Source organism: Quercus suber, unplaced genomic scaffold (genome assembly GCF_002906115.3).
Source record: "Quercus suber isolate HL8 unplaced genomic scaffold, Cork oak 2.0 scaffold_247, whole genome shotgun sequence".
Lineage (NCBI taxonomy): Eukaryota > Viridiplantae > Streptophyta > Magnoliopsida > Fagales > Fagaceae > Quercus > Quercus suber.
Genome location: NW_027069703.1, coordinates 40471 through 56913, shown reverse-complemented (window position 1 = coordinate 56913; position 16443 = coordinate 40471). Strand labels below are relative to the sequence as shown.

Genomic DNA, 16443 nt, shown 5'->3' with positions numbered 1-16443 from the left:
GGGAACACGATCATCTACATTTAACCACTTTGTGGATAAGTTTCATATTTTTGAGGGGTCGTCCGCTTTGTGGACTTAGGCTCATCTACTTCGTAGACTTGGTAATATGCCTGTCCATTTTGTGAACTTAGGCTGATTTGCTTTGTAGATTTTGGTCAAGTTTGTGGATTTATATTAAACTCGTCTACTTTGTAGACTTGGCAATAGGCCCGTCCACTTTGTGGACTTACGCTCGTCTACTTTGTAGACTTGGTAATAAATTTGTCCACTTTGTGGATTTAGCAATAGACTCAATGATAAACTCGTCCACTTTGTGGACTTAATAATTTTTCATTCTCTCAGTTTGAGGTCGTCCACTTTGGACTCATCAATGTCGTCCACCTTATGGATTTAATAGGGTCGTCCACTTTGTGGACTTATTGAGGTGACTAAGTGTTGGTACCTCATCACCATTTTGGGTCGTCCACTTGTAGTCGACTTAGTATGGTGATCATCTACCCATAGACGATTTCGGTCATACGTCTACCCGTAGGTGACTTAACGTAATGACTATTCACCCGTAGGCAACTTTGACCACGTGTCTACCCGTAAGTTGCTTAGGGTAGCGACCGTCTACCCATAGGTGACTTAGCGTAGTGACCGTCTACCCGTAGGTGACTTAGCGTAGTGACTGTCCACCCGTAGGCGACTTTGGCCATGCGTCTACCCGTAGGTGACTTAGCATAGTGACCGTCTACCCGTAGGTGACTTAGCGTAGTGACCGTCCACCCGTAGGCGACTTTTTGGCCATGCGTCTACCCGTAGGTGACTTAACATAGTGACCGTCCACCCGTAGGCGACTTTGGCCATGTCTAAATAAACTCCTCTTATTATAATAAACCATGCATTCATAGAAAAAGTAGTTCTTAAAACGAAAACCTGCCCTTTGGGCTTTGTAGCAAAAACTAAAGTAAATAGAAAAACTAAGTATAACTAAAATTCACTAAGGTAAACTAGAAATAAAGGGGTGCCGCTCTTCATGCCATCCTTTTTACTGGTAGTACTTCCGTAGGTGCTTGGTGTTCCATGGGTGGTGTAGCTTCTGTCCGTCCAGCATCTCCAGTTCTCGCCATCTTCCGCCCTCTGTCCTGTCGCGTATCCTCCTGTCTTTCTCTCTTCTCTCGAGTCAGAAGCGCGTCTTCAGCATTCATGTACTTGGTGGCCCTGTAGAGTACTTCCGACATGGTCTTGGGGTCATTTTTGTATAGTGAGAACAAAAACTTACCCTTTCGCAACCCATTTGTGAAGGCTGCTACAAGTATTTTGTCGTCGGCTTCGTCGATCGATAGCGCTTCCTTATTGAAGCGTGTTATGTAGGATCTCAGCGTCTCGTCCTCTCGTTGCTTGATACTCATCAAGCATGCCGTGGACTTCTTATACCTGTGTCCCCCAATAAAGTGTGTAGTGAACTGAGCGCTTAGCTCCTTGAAAGTGCTGATGGAGTTCGGCGTCAGTCGGCTGAACCATACCCTTGCGGGGCCTTCAGCGTTGTAGGGAAGGCCCTACACATGATTTCGTCCGCTACCCCTTGAAGGTGCATCAAGGTCTTGAAGGTCTCTAGGTGATCCAGAGGGTCCTTCACTCCGTCGTAACTGTCTATATGCGGCATGCGAAATTTATGTGGTAGGGGGAAGGAATTGACAGCTGCAGTGAACGGCGAGTCGGTGCGATTTACCAGATCGTCAAGGTCGCTAGATACCCGTCCTTTGAGGGCATTCATCATGACCTCCATTTGTTCCTTTATTGCCTGTATCTCCATGGCAATGTGTGGTTGAGTTGCATCCGTGAGGGATGGCATGCTCAGATTTTGACGCTCCGGTCTACTAGGAGCATTACTGCCTTCCAGCCTTTCTCGTTCTCTTCTATCGGCACTGGTGCCTTCTTGGTCCTGCTCTTGAGTGCCGTGACCTGCATTTTTCTGGCATAACTGTTCCTCCAGATCGTTGTTTTGCTTAGTGAGGCGTTCCACGGTTGCAATGAGAGTCTGCACCTGTCTCTCGAGTGCAATTGGGCGTGGTTCGTCTCTTGAACGTTGTTAGTGGTCGCCATCGAGCGAGTAAGTACCATGCAACTCTTTGTCCGGGAAGCGATAATATGGCTTACAAGTTGTAAAAATCTTTCCCACAGACGGCGCCAACTGATGATGCCGAAAAAACCATCAGTGAGCCACACGGTCCTCGCACACTCGAAACAGCACCTGCACAACACAAAAGCTGAAGGCCTTAAGAGGAGTACCGGTATGGTACCGGCCAAATACCCTCCGAAGGTCAAGTTAGAACTTCTCACAACTCTAAAGCGCTAGAGCGGGGTCAATTATGCGTACCTTGGCTTGTGAGGGTATTGGGGTTTTTATAGTAGTAGAGGGTGGACCTCTCTTCCTTGGAGTAGAAGTCTTTTCCTTATAGGAATCCTTATGAGCGTAGATTACGGAATCCTTTCCTTATAGGACTCTAATATTGAACGTGGAAAGCAAGTCATCTTTTTATCATTCATGCGTGGTGATCAAGTCAAGAATACATTGGAGCCGTCAGCTTTAGAGCCATCAGCTTTGCCTACTCCCTCATTAGGGTCATCAGCTTCGCCTACTGCCTCGTCAGGGTCGTCAGCTTTGCCTACGACCTCGTTAAAGTCGTCAGCTTTAGGGTCGTCAGCTTTGCCTACGACCTCGTTAGGGTCGTCAGCTTTAGGGTCGTCAGCTTTAAGGTCATCAGCTTTGCCTACGACCTCATTAGGGTCGTCAGCTTTAAGGTCGTCAGCTTTGCCTACGACCTCGTTAGGGTCGTCAGCTTTAGGGTCGTCAGCTTTGCCTACGACCTCGTTAGGGTCGTCAGCTTTAGGGTCGTCAGTTTTATTATCTTCAGCTTACTGCCTTCAGCTTACTATCTTCAGCTTACTATCTTCAGCTTACTACCTTCAACCCTTCAGCTTACTACCTTCAGCTTACTACCTTCAGCTTACTATCTTCAGCTTACTATCTTCAACCCTTCAGCTTACTACATTCAGCTTACTACCTTCAGCTTACTATCTTCAGCTTACTACCTTCAGCTTACTATCTTTAGCTTGCATAATAGAGCTGACGGGTCTTTGGAGATCAACTTTTATTTTTTCAATTAAAAATTCCCCTTATCAAGGTATGTCATTAACACACACAAGATGAACTTGCAGGTTGCATTCCCTAGTTTGGAAACATTGTGTTTGCTTCAGTGTATGTTGGAAGACATAGCTATAATTGGAGAGCTGAGAAATTTAGAAATTCTTATCCTCCTTCACCCCAATGTTGAACAGTTGCCGAGAGAAATAGGGCTTTTGACTCGTTTACGGATTTTAAATTTAAACAATTGTACCAAACTTAAAGTGAGTCCACCAAATGTCCTATCATGTTTGATACAATTAGAAGAGCTATATGTCGGCAATAGCTTCACTCAGTGGGACGTTGAAGGACTCAACAATGAAAGAGCTAGCCTTGCAGAGCTAAAGCATTTGTCACGGTTGACTTCTTTAGAAGTGGACATTCCAGATGCCAACATGTTGCCAAAAGATCTGTTATTCGAGAAGTTGCAAAGATACAAAATATTCGTAGGAGATACAAAACACTCAAGAGCACTAAAACTCAAGTTGAATACAAGTTGAATTCTTTACACCTTCCATAGCAATATGAATCATGAACCATTAATACCAGTAAAATATTGATAGTCATTTATCTGTCTACTGTTAATTGAAGTGTATAGGAAGTAACACACAAGTGGTGGTTGCTTGTGACAAACAATCACCTTTCTCCTAGTCAAACAATCCTTGGACACGTGAGAGAGACAAGTGCCTCAAGTGAGGTTATTGCCTTATATATAGTTGAAAATGATTTGTGCCCTAATTTATGAAGCTAAATTTAGAGTCCGTTTGACTTTTTTTTTATTTGTTAAAAAAATTTCTTTTTGTCTAATTTTTTTTACTTTTTTTTATTATAAATAATCTAATTTTTAGTTTTTCAAAAAATAAGTTTACTTTTTAGTTTTTTGTCACACATTTAACATAAAAGTTACTTTTTATTTTTTATTTTTTATAAACACTGCAAAAATAAACTACCGAAAATAAGAGATTACTAAACGGACACTTAAATATTTCAAATTTTAAGACTTATTTTAATCACCCCTATTATTTAATTAAAATTTTTAATGAGACTTTAAATGACTATTGGGTATGGTCTCATCTGTTAGCTTGCTTCTTTTTCTTTTTTTTCTTTTTTTTTTTTTTTGAAAAACTCATCTGTTAACTTTTATGTAGATAGCCAAATCCATTTTAATGGAAAAAATTACACTAACCTCAGATGACTTTTACTAAATTACATTGACTTCTTTCATTATTTTGAATCATATATAAGCCATCCTTAAGCACTCACACAATGTTTGTATAATAGAAAAAATACCACATTTTAGCGAATTAAGTCCAACCTTCACCTGTTTCCCAAAAAAAAAAAAAAGTCCAACTTTTACCCATATTAGACCATATAAAGTTGTGTAAAAATACATAGTCACTACAGTAACAATATAAATTTACACTATCATTATTCATTTTTTATTCTTTATTTACGTAACCCGTGGATGAAAGAAGAGAAAGGATAATGATTGTTGGGTGTGAAGAAACATAAACAATTAAAAAATCAAGAAAATTGATAATTTAATGAAATGTAATGTAAAATAGATAATTTGATGTGAGATGTTTTGAAAAGTTAGTATGTAAAATAGAAAAGCTAGGTTCTTATCCTAAAATAAAAAGAATTTTTGCACAAACTAATAGTAATGCTCTTCAAAATAAACTATCATTTCTTGGAATTGAGATTGGGTGCAATAACTCTCAATGGCGGAGAAGAAACTTCCAAATCCTAACCATTGAATCAAAAAGTGAGAAAACTTTAAAAAGTTTTTTTTAAAAAAAAGTGAAATTGGTAAACATATTTTATAAGTGAAGAGTGGGAAATTGTACTTGATTCAAATCCCAGTAACTTAACATCGTTAAAACTTAAAAGTCACTATCCGAAAGTTGATAAATTTATATTTTTTACCATCACTTTCCAATTGAAATTATCATTTACCTACCAAAACTCATCTTTTGGTTGCTTCTGTCTTCCCTTGTGACTGAAATCTAGTCCCCCTCTCTCTCTAAACCTTACATCGAAACCCCCCCCCCCTTGTTTTATCTCTCCCTTTTCTTTGATTTTGATTTTCCCACCCTTGAGGATTGAGGTGTGAGTTTGGTTTTATGATGTGGGTTTGGTGGATGGTGGTGGAGTTCTAGAGGTGCTTAAGTGAGTTTGATGTGTGGATAGATGTGATTCCAAAGTTGGTGGTTGATTGAACAAGGAGGGGGTAAATTAGGTTGGTTCAACCATTGGCATATCAGGTTTACAAGCTTAGAAGATTCAGCGAATTAGATATTTGGGTTTTTCTTGAGTTTTAGGTGATTGTTACTTGATGATTATAGGAATTCAAAAACTGTAATCACACCTACCCACACATGTGGTATTGAGATTTATTCGAGTCTCTAATTAACATATATGCTTATGCTACGGGAGAACAAGTAAATCATCTTTCATTACTGACTTTTAACAATGTTTAAGGGAGAATGTGTAGTTTATTTTGGAAGAAGGAAAGTAGCGTCCATACAGTCCAAAACAATAAGGAAAGTTAGTGTAATTTTAGTAAATTTTTATTTTTTTATTTTTAGGGAAAGTAATTTTAGTAACCTCCCAGTGCAATTTTCCCAATTTTAATAAGATGTTCTTGTAATAAAAGCTTATAGCACAAATAGTATTATTGTACTACAATATTATTACAACAACAAAAATCAAACATTAAAAAAACTATAATTTCAAAATTTTTGAACCATCATGAAAATATCCACATGGTTTCTCAAAAAAAAAAAAAAAAAAAAAATCCATGTGATGGGCATGTTGGTGTGAGATATGATGTATACACGGAGGGTTTCAAATTCAATCCACTATACAATCAATTATTTAGATTTTTGGGACATATTATGGGTAGGAGAGTGAAATAGTTCGATCAAAGGTTGGGGCATCACTTCCTTATATTATAAATAAATAAACAAAATCTCAAAATTATGGGATTGGCTATAGATCTCAAAAAATTTAAAATATAAAATTAAGATGTAATTAACCTAGTTAAATAATAATAATAAATCACTATTTCATACTTCATGTTTTAAGAAATATTAAGGCTAAATTACAAATTACACTTTTAAAGTTTGGGAGTATTTAGATTTTATACCTTGAAATTTCAAAATTAGGATTTTATTCCCTAAAGTTCTATTCCATTTGTATTAGCAACCCTTCTGTACATATTTTCCGTTAACTGCCACAAAACTTGTCATGCGTGTTTAGTTTGTCCAATTAAATAATGTGACACTATTTGTGTAGTCTAAAAAAATTAAAAATGACATGGCATAATAAAAATAGCATGACATCATCTTATTGGAAGAACTAAATACGCACGACAAACTTATGTGACACTTGTTGAGAGATTTGGGGGTGCGTGGATGTGATCAAATTGAGATATTTACTTCAAAAATTTTAAACTTTCAAGAAACAGTTGAACAAAGCCAACTAGAGACCTCCATTCAACAACCCCTTTTCTTGGTTGAAGAGATAAGAGGCTAATTTAACTACTCTTTTACGAGAAATAATAATCTTGTTTGGAGTAGTACTCGTCTCTCAGGCAAAAAAACAAATTTCTAATGCGAAATTCTTAGTAAAGGTCATATATCTATATACCTTTTATTTTTAACGAAATCTTTAATCTATATTCTTGCATCAAAATATAGGTACCTTTGGTCTGTTTTTTTTTTTTTTTTTGGGCAACGTGTCCCAAAATATGAAAGTACTACAGGTGTCAAATTGTGGCAAATTGAAACAATTGATCGACAATAACTACTAAATGATGAACATCGTTTTGGAAAAAGGATTTTCTTGTAAATGACTCTTACACCACTTTGCATTTGATTGACTACTACTGTTCGATAGTATGTATGAATTACAACATTGTTCTTTATTATGTACTTTTTTTTTCTTTTTTTAAGTTTCATCTAGATATAATAAGGTTGGACCATATTCTTACCATTAATTTTAGAGACTTCACGGATATATTCCATTTCATTAATAAATCTATTTTCTTTTGTTCAATGCTTTGATTTTTTTTTTTTTTATAGGGTACATTATTCCCTAACTTGGAGGTTTTGAGATCTGGTGGAAATTACAAGATGAAGGAGATACAACGTGACCAACTTTTTGAAGAGTGCCTTTACAAATTGAAAGTCCTTCACGTGATCGACTATGTAGCTGTTTCTGATTGGATTACTTTTCTTAAAAGATTACACAGTTTGGAGAAACTTTTTGTGAATTCTAGTTCTTGGGAAGAAATATTCCCATATAAAGAACTTTTTGACATGGAAAACCATGCTACAATACTCCCAAAACTACGAGAACTAGAGTTTTATGAACAACCTATGTTGACACATTTGTGGAAAGAAGACACTCAACCAAGCCCAATGTTTCATAATCTGGAAAATCTAAAAGTGTTGATTTGTCACAAATTGAAAAATTTTGTGCCATCCTCAGTATCTTTCCAAAATTTGACAAATCTGGAAATATGTAAATGTCATGGATTAATTAATTTAGTTACATCCTCAACAGCCAAAAGTTTGGTACAACTCAAAAAAATGAGTGTAAGTGAATGCGAAAGGATGACAGAAGCTGTAACAGGGGAGGGAGGTGAAGCGAGTGAGGTGATTACTTTCACCCTGCTAACATACTTAAAACTTGATTGCTTGCCAAACCTCTCAAGCTTTTGCTCAAGAAGTTATTTCTTCTAGTTCCCATCTTTGGAAGAAGTAATTGTGAGGCAATGCCCTGAGATGAAGACTTTCTCTCATGGAGCTTTAGGGACACCAAAGCTAGAAAGAGTACAAGCAACACAAGAAGATGAATGGCATTGGAAGGCTAACCTGAATACCACCATACATTGGCTTTGGGAGAGCAAACATAATACCACCATACAATAGTTCTTTTGAAGAAGAGAAAGGGTAAGTGTATTATTCAACAAATCTCCTAATTTCCCACACCATGTACTTTAATCTTTTTAATGCAATAATGCATGAACACGAGCAACATTTTCACTCTCCCACTAGATAATTATCATAATAGAATTATGTGAACGTGCCAATTTTTAGGAGCAATAAAATCCTTGTAAATTGCATCAAAATTTATCCATCATACATATTATTGTGTGCCTTTTCACTTCATAAGCATACACAAAAATAATGTTATTATATTTAAAAGGATAATTATTTTTCCTTGATGATACTTTGAGTTCAACAGTTACAATGATTGATGCTTTTTCTTCAATATGTTGTTTTCTATCATGCAAGGTTCAGAATTCTAAAGATGGAGATCATCCTAAATATGAAGCAGTGGGAACGTGACTTGTAATTGTAGTTTGTGGTTCTTGGAATCATGTTTCTTTCTCCTGAAATCATGTGCTCAGAGGGTCGTCATCCCCATGGTTATGGAAATGTATAGAGTTCATTCATCTTTTGTTTATTCTGATATTGTTTCATTTTTTTCTTGTTTTTCCATGTTTGAAAAAAAAAAAAAAAAGGGTAGCTGCAGTAGCAATAATAATAGAAGTACTACTACTTGTGTGATGCATTTATTTGGAGTGTTATAAACTACCTCTTGTTGGTGCAGAAAGACCATATCGCTATTTGAATGAAGTTATGCTTATTATTTTGATGAGTGTTATAAACTACATGCTATCATTAAGTGTCAAGTTTTCAAGTGTTTGATAGTTTATAATGAATTTCTAGTTGCTTTTCATTTTAAACGTTTCTCTAACTCAGTCATGCATGCATGTATGTTCACCCATGCACATAATAGACTTCGGGAGGGAGATAATTTGGGTCCAACACTATAAGGTTGTCATAGACGCAGTTGCATAGATTGACATATCCAATTGGATCTCCCTTGACTTTTAGCATCGTGGTTACAAAAAACAAATGATCATGTATATGGTTGTGAAATTTTAGTTAAAGATGGTTAGAAGAAAATATTTTATCTTTATGATTTTAACCATGCATGAGTAAATTATCTTCTCTTCGTAAATTCGTAAACAATTGTATGTAATTGAAATCCAAATCAATATTTTATGAAGCAAGAAAAGAACAAATAGCAACATTGATGACCAAAATAGGAAGAATGCAGTTGTTTAAAAAAAAAAACCTGAAATAACCATAAATCTCATGAATCAAAGATCCACCAGCTCTATCTAATGAAAGGGTGTAAACTTGCACCCCTAGAGAATTAGAGGCATTTGCACTGATATTTATTGCACTCTTTATCAAATCCCTCACTGCTCTGTTAATTGGATTTCTAAAGAAGCAAATATAGCAATTCACACATTGGCAAAGTGGCCTTTATTGAACAATGTCTATGGTTCTTTTGATTTTGGGCAACTTGTATCTGTTATTAGATTGGAGGCTAGTTTGCTCTCCCTATAATTAGTTTTGCATTTGAATAAAATTTTCCAGTTCATCAAAAATGAAAGGGGTGTAAATTTTATTGAAAGATGGTAGTGAAGATCATATTTATATTTCAACATACATGATCAAAATTATCTTCATTTTATTTTTCCCTACTTACAATAAGTGGGGAGAGGTGATTCAAATCCAGGTTTTACCTAGAGAGAGAGAGAGAGAGATTTTAATGCTAGGTACTAATCACAACTTCCTATTCTTATTCGAGTTTTTTTGTATACATTTAGATTTTACATGCTAATGCTCTTTTCTAATTTCTCAAAACTTCCCATAATTTGCAAACTGCTAAAAACAAGGATTCCCTATACAAATTACAATGAAAAAGTATTTCAAAAATTATCAAAAGCTTCTACTCTTTAAAGTTTAGCACTCAATGTCTCTTTGATTTAAAGACACGAATGATACAAACACCTTTTTTGACCTGTGTTTTTCTCTACAAATTCCACCATGCCATTAAAAAACTTTCAAGGTTTTCCTCTACAAATTCCACCATGCCATTAACAAACTTTCAAGGTCCTACGATTAAGCTTTTACTGCCCATATATACAATTAGTTCTACAGAATAACTAATTAAAAATTTAATAAAGCATTAAACATTTTTTTCCAGCAGGGAATACGTTAACGAAGATTTGTCATTCATGCCATGATTCAAATTAGCATGCTGAGTGAATAACCCATAGGATCTGCTGAAGGTCAGGTGCTCTACAAACTTTGGTGAATTTTTTTTTTAATTCCTTTGTTCATCTTGGCATGTCCTTCTGTAGAGAAGCATAATACCAACATGACATGCCATCACACTAACCAAGTGCACCCCAAAAAAAACAACAAAAACACTTGTCATATAGCACATAAAACCTGGCGTTAAAGCAGGATATATCTCAAGGAACCAGCAAAGTAGCCAAGACCCAAGAGAAAATTCTACAACCGCATGATTAAAACCACAAAAGAGCAAAAGCTAAGGCTTATGATTTACAGATTATCAAAGCCAATCAATCAAGAAAAATTTACAGTTGAAAATAGATGCAGCACAACGTAGGAATCTATTAATGCATCCAACAGTGACATAGTAAAATGTCATTGTTTTGGAGACAATTTTTTGCCCTTGATTAAATATTGCTCATCTTTTTTTTTTTTTTTTTTGGGACAATCTTTTAAAAGGATACACAATCCCACCTGCCAAAATTGTGTATCAGGTAATCCAAGGAAAGTCCCCTAGTGGCGATGAACCTAGGATGTCTGGATCTACAACTCATCCCAAGCTTCCAACCATTAGGCTGCACCCTGCCGGGTACTCATCAAACAGTTTTACCCTCCTGTGATCCAATCTCTTGCAAGTAATGTTCGGCTTCCAAGGCTGCCATGCAACCTGCATCATTAAAGAAACCAAGTAAACTAAATAGAGAAGACCTTAATACATATACTGTGAAGAAAGCATAACTTAAAGAGGAACAGGTCTTTTTATTTAAATTTAAAAAGATAAATTGTTCAACAAAACCCAAATATTGGTGACAGAAACAGGTTATCGTAAGTGGTAGATGCCATGACCAATGGTAACATGATTTCTAATTTTCCATTCAACTGTTCCAAAAATTGAGAATGAAACAGAAACCAGCAGCAGCCTTTCTATTCCCACCTCTCCCCCAAATCTTGGGACCAAAATGAACATTTCAGAAAGACATGTTTTCCCAATAGCAGAATCACTTAGATTGGAGTCAGTAAGCAACAACCTACAGTTATTTATATACCACTACCAATTATTTGTATTATCTCACTTCTTATAGTCAATTACAGAAACTGTCAAATTTTATGCATCCCAATGTAGCTAAATGATGAACACAGAACACTTTCCCCCATCAATGTAATTTTTTTTTTTTTTATTCTGTAAATCACATTTAAAAAGACAAAACAATCCAAGCCTAGTCAAGTATCTTGTGATAAGTCCAGTTTGTGAGATTAAAGTCATGCACAGGCTTAATTTACATTTGCGCAAAAATCATACATACATGTCACTCAATCTCAGGTCACCAAGCACTAAAAAAAGCCAGAGTCCAGCTCACCCTTGAAGTGAACAACCCATTTGATCTTATTTTAAGGGGTCAAAAATGGGTGGGCATAATCAAGTTTTAAAATTCACATTTATGAATACTCCATGTTCTTAAAAGCTAAGTTAGATCAGCTTGGGTTTACTCAAGAATGGGCTCAGCATCTCAAAAGAATGTGCTTGAATCAAGACTCCAACAGTCATCCAATTGCATAGAGAGATGGTGATCAAGCCATGTCAAACATATCATAAATGGATTACCTTCTCCGCAACCCTAGAGCACAAGTTTCATCATTTTGATAAAGAAGAACAAAAAAAGTACACAGTCACACAAGGTTAGACTAATTTTGTTTTTAAATCCACAAGCATAGAATGGTCAGGAAACATAACTTTTTAGAACCTTCTTAACTATATACCTGTTAGGAGGGAGTCAAAAAATAAATCTTATACTTTCCTTTTGATTATTATCAATTTCATCGGTAAAGGGCAACTACGTTCATTAATGTGTTGCACATGGAAAATACCATAATGCAACAAGCAAGTTAGAGACACTGGCAAATTTAGAAAGCATAAATATTCTCTGTTCTTGCAGTCAGATGCTTTATTATCAGGAGGGCAATTTGATCAAGAACAAAGAAACATGTGAACCAGCAACTCGCAGTTGAAATATGCTTCTAAGTAAGCAGTACAGAAGAGAAGTGAAGCAAGGAATTAAGTTTAGCATTATATCAATGAGATACAAATAATTTTGACCCAGCAAAAAACAGGAACAGAAACAAACACACCTTATTACCCACGCAAAACATTTAATCCCAAATAAAATGAAGAAAAGCAGTGCTGCAAACATAAAAATTCTAAAATCGAAATTTAAATGATGAAGGGGGGAGATAGAGGATATTGACAAACCAGTTCCGGCAGCAGTAACGGCCTGCCTATACTTCTTATCCTGAATGTGGAGACTGCGGTCTGCGAGAGTATTTTGCAGGATCATTGACAACACTTGAATGTCTTGGGTGGCTTTTTTTACTTATCTATTTTCAGTGGCTGTTGCTGGCTGGAAAAGCTTGCATAAACTACATGCAAGTAAGCTAAACTCTACTATTTTCAAGGAAGTGGGGATCTCTACTATTTTTGCAATCAGAACTGCTTAAGCAAAGAACTCAAAGAGATTTTTAAAACGAAATGCAACATACTATCTATATATTGCCATATTTAAATACGCATATTGTAAAAAAAGAATGTAATTATAAATACGAGATAGGTTCAAGTTACACCTGGTGTAACTCTTGTAAAGTTACACTTTTTTTACACCATAGATTTCTAAGAGATTTAACGGTTGAAAAGAACATCATTAAATATTATTACTTTTTACCTTATTAGTAGTATTACCAAATTAATACTAATATTCTCTCTCTTCTTATTTATTATTGCTTTCAAAATATCAATTTAATTTAGAATAATACATTAATACTATACATACATTGCAAATCATTGCATATTTTAATTTAAGAGAGCAAATAAGCTAAAAAAAATTTTAGCCCACGTTCAGATTCGTTAGCATTTTTTCATATCAATTAGAATAATACTTTTTTTTTTTGGATAATTACAATTTACCCACCTGTGGTTTGACCCGATTTCTATGTGCCTACCTGTGGTTCAAAGTTTGACACTTTGCCCACCTGTGCTTGTCACCGTTACCCAGCCGTAACCCACCTCTCCACTCTCCGTTACTCTAACACAAAAATAAGCAAAAAACTCTCACTCAGATCAAACACTCTCAAAACTCACTCTCACTCCCAAAAGTCCATTCGACTTGCTCACCAAAAATCACACACTATCACTCCCAAAAATCAGTCACTCACTCACTCCCATTGTGCATGCAAACCGAGCCAAGGAAGACAGCTTCTCTGTTCAGCTGTGGCAACAAGACTCACTTACTCCCATTGTGCAATGTGCTTCGCTGCACTTGAGGTTATTGGGATTTGATCGTGCATGTGAACCGAGCCGAGCCGAGGAAGATCAAGATTATTGCTTCTCTGTTCAGCCATTGCAGGTAGATCAAAACCCTTTTTGCTTTTTTAATCTTTGAAATCTAGGGTTCTAAATTGGGTTTTAAAATTTCTTCTTCCAAAGTGGGTTTCATTTAAAATTCTTTCTTCCAAATTCGGTTCCTGCTTAACCATGGAACTGATTGATTAATTAAGCAAAAACCCAAATTTGTTTATTCACATCATCGAAGAAATTTCCCAGTTGAAGAAATTTCCGAGCAAAAACCCCATTTAGATATATGGATGGCAGCCAAGAAAGTGTATTAAGAAAATTTGAAAGTAAGTTGACATGTGAAGGAAAGCAATTAGCATTAGAGAGAGAGTGTATCGATAAATTAACTTAACAAAACCATACATAGATTAAATGGGTCCCTCACATTTGCATTGTGGTCCATGGTCCCTCACATTTGCATTGTTCTCCACACACATACAGAGGTTGTATATAAACAACAAAAATCAAACAAGTTATAAAAATATAATCAAAGAAAGTGGCTTTATATAAACAAGAACTCAACAACTTCATATTGGCTGTATATAAACAACAACTCAACAACTTCATATTGTGATTAAATTAGCAACTAGTTACACAACTACTATTATAATCTTTCATGAAACAAAAGTAAGGAGAAAAAAACCCAATTCGAAGAAACATGGAATCAAGAATAGTTTAAGAAACTCAAATTCAAAGAAAGAATTTTAAATGAAACCCGAAAAAGATTTAAAAAACCCAATTTAGAACCCTAGATTTCAAAGATTAAAAAAGCAAAAGGGTTTTGATCTACCTGCAATGGCTGAACAGAGAAGCAATAATCTTATCTTCCCGGCTCCGGCTCCGGTCACATGCACGATCAAACCCAATAACCTCAAGTGCAGCGAAGCACATTGCACAATGGGAGTAAGTGAGTCTTGTTGCCACAGCTGAACAGAGAAGCTGTCTTCCTTGGCTCGGTTGAATGACAAACGATGGGAGTGAGTGAGTGAAGTTTTTGGAGAGTCTGGTTGGGAGTGAGAGTGAGTTTAGGAGTGATAATGTTTGATCTGAGTGAGAGTTTTTTGCTTATTTGTGTTAGAGTAACGGAGAGTGGAGAGGTGGGTTACGGCTGGGTAACGGTGACAAGCACAGGTGGGCAAAGTGTCAAACTTTGAACCACAGGTAGGCACATAGAAATCGGGTCAAACCACAGGTGGGTAAATTGTAATTATCCCTTTTTTTTTTTTTGCTTAGTAAAATAAAACTACTCTTAATTAATTAACCCTGTTAGGTGGCACTTTCATCACCATTACCATAACAATTTACTTTATATGGAGGAACAAAGCATAAGCATCGATAATAATTCAATCCCTTGTCCACACTTCCTGATTTCTGTGACATTTTTTATTTTATTTTTTATGGGATGATTTCTGTGACATTGCATTTTCAAATCCAATTATTCAATTTACAGTTTAGTTTAAACCTTACTAATACAAGAAGAAAGAGTTCAAAGGAGTTGCGATTTATATGATTTCATAATTTACTTTCAGCTTCAACACATAATTGTGAAAAATTATTTTCTCTGCTCATCATGCTTTGTTCCTCCATATAAAGTAAATTGTTAATGTAATGGTGATGAAAGCGCCACCTAACAAGGTTATTTAAATAATTAATTAACAGTAGTTTTATTTTATTGAGCAAAAAAAAAAAAAAGTATTATTCTAATTTATATGAAAAAAATTTGTCCGCTAAGGGATCTGAACGTGTGTCCTTTGTGTATTTTTTAGCTTATTTGGTCTCTTAGATTAAAGTGTATGTATAGTATTATTCTAAATTAAATTGATATTTTGAAAGCAATAATAGATAAGGAGAGAGAGAGAGAGAGAGAGAGAGAGAGAGAGAGAACGTTAGTATTAATTAGGTAATACTATTAATAAGGTAAAAAGTAATAACATTTAATGATGTTCTTTTCAACCGTTAGATCTCTTAGAAATCTATGGTGTTAAAAAGGTGTAACTTTATAAGAGTTATACCGGGTGTAACTTGAACTTATCTCTATAAATACAATCTAATATTTCTAATAAAAAAAATCACATATATATATTAAATATAAATAAATAGATATTATTAAAAAAACTATTTAATTAATATTTCAATTTTAATTTCATTTGAAAATATAAGAACTATATTTGGCCTTAATGTTATACTTAAATCAATTATTCTTGAGAACACACTCAATTTCATAATATGTTGATAATATGTTTGTATAAGCAAGTAGTGAACACTAAACCCTGGTTTACATAAACCCACCATTATTGGTTGATCGTAAAGTTGCGTATGAGAAAAAGTGTTTCCATAATATTCTTTCACACTTGAATAGACTGCTATTATTATTATTATTATCATCATGAAGGCTGCTTTCCACCACATCACTTATTCTCGTAAAGGTCGCACTGAGTGCTTGAATTCAGGAGCTGCTTTTGGACTTGGCACTTCTGCTTCTTCGGCAGATGCCAACTCTAATAATGCCATAGGTAGTACAACTTCAAGCTTGTTTGGTTCTTGGCAGCCCTCAATGTCTCCAATATTTGGTCCAAGCTCGACATTCAATTCTTCATCTTCATCAATTGGGTCGTCCGTTGCAGCATCTACTGCTTCTGTTGCTGCTACAACATCACCCTCAACTGGGTTTTCCTTCCCAATGTTCCCATCATCATCTACAACTTCTGTTCCTACCATTACACCGG

The 16443-nt window shown here is 35.5% G+C and overlaps 2 long non-coding RNA genes across 2 annotated transcripts; one reads left to right on the top strand and one right to left on the bottom strand.

The window, feature by feature from the left end:
* The first annotated feature begins 7195 nt into the window (after positions 1 to 7195).
* LOC112015670 (uncharacterized) lies at positions 7196 to 8840 on the top strand. The gene is made up of 2 exons (XR_010631842.1): positions 7196 to 8127; positions 8473 to 8840. It is a non-coding gene; the product is annotated as an uncharacterized LOC112015670 (long non-coding RNA).
* Positions 8841 to 10453: 1613 nt separating this feature from the next.
* LOC112015671 (uncharacterized) lies at positions 10454 to 12881 on the bottom strand. The gene is made up of 2 exons (XR_010631847.1): positions 12584 to 12881; positions 10454 to 11002 (listed from the first exon to the last, which is right to left on the bottom strand). It is a non-coding gene; the product is annotated as an uncharacterized LOC112015671 (long non-coding RNA).
* Positions 12882 to 16443: the final 3562 nt, after the last annotated feature.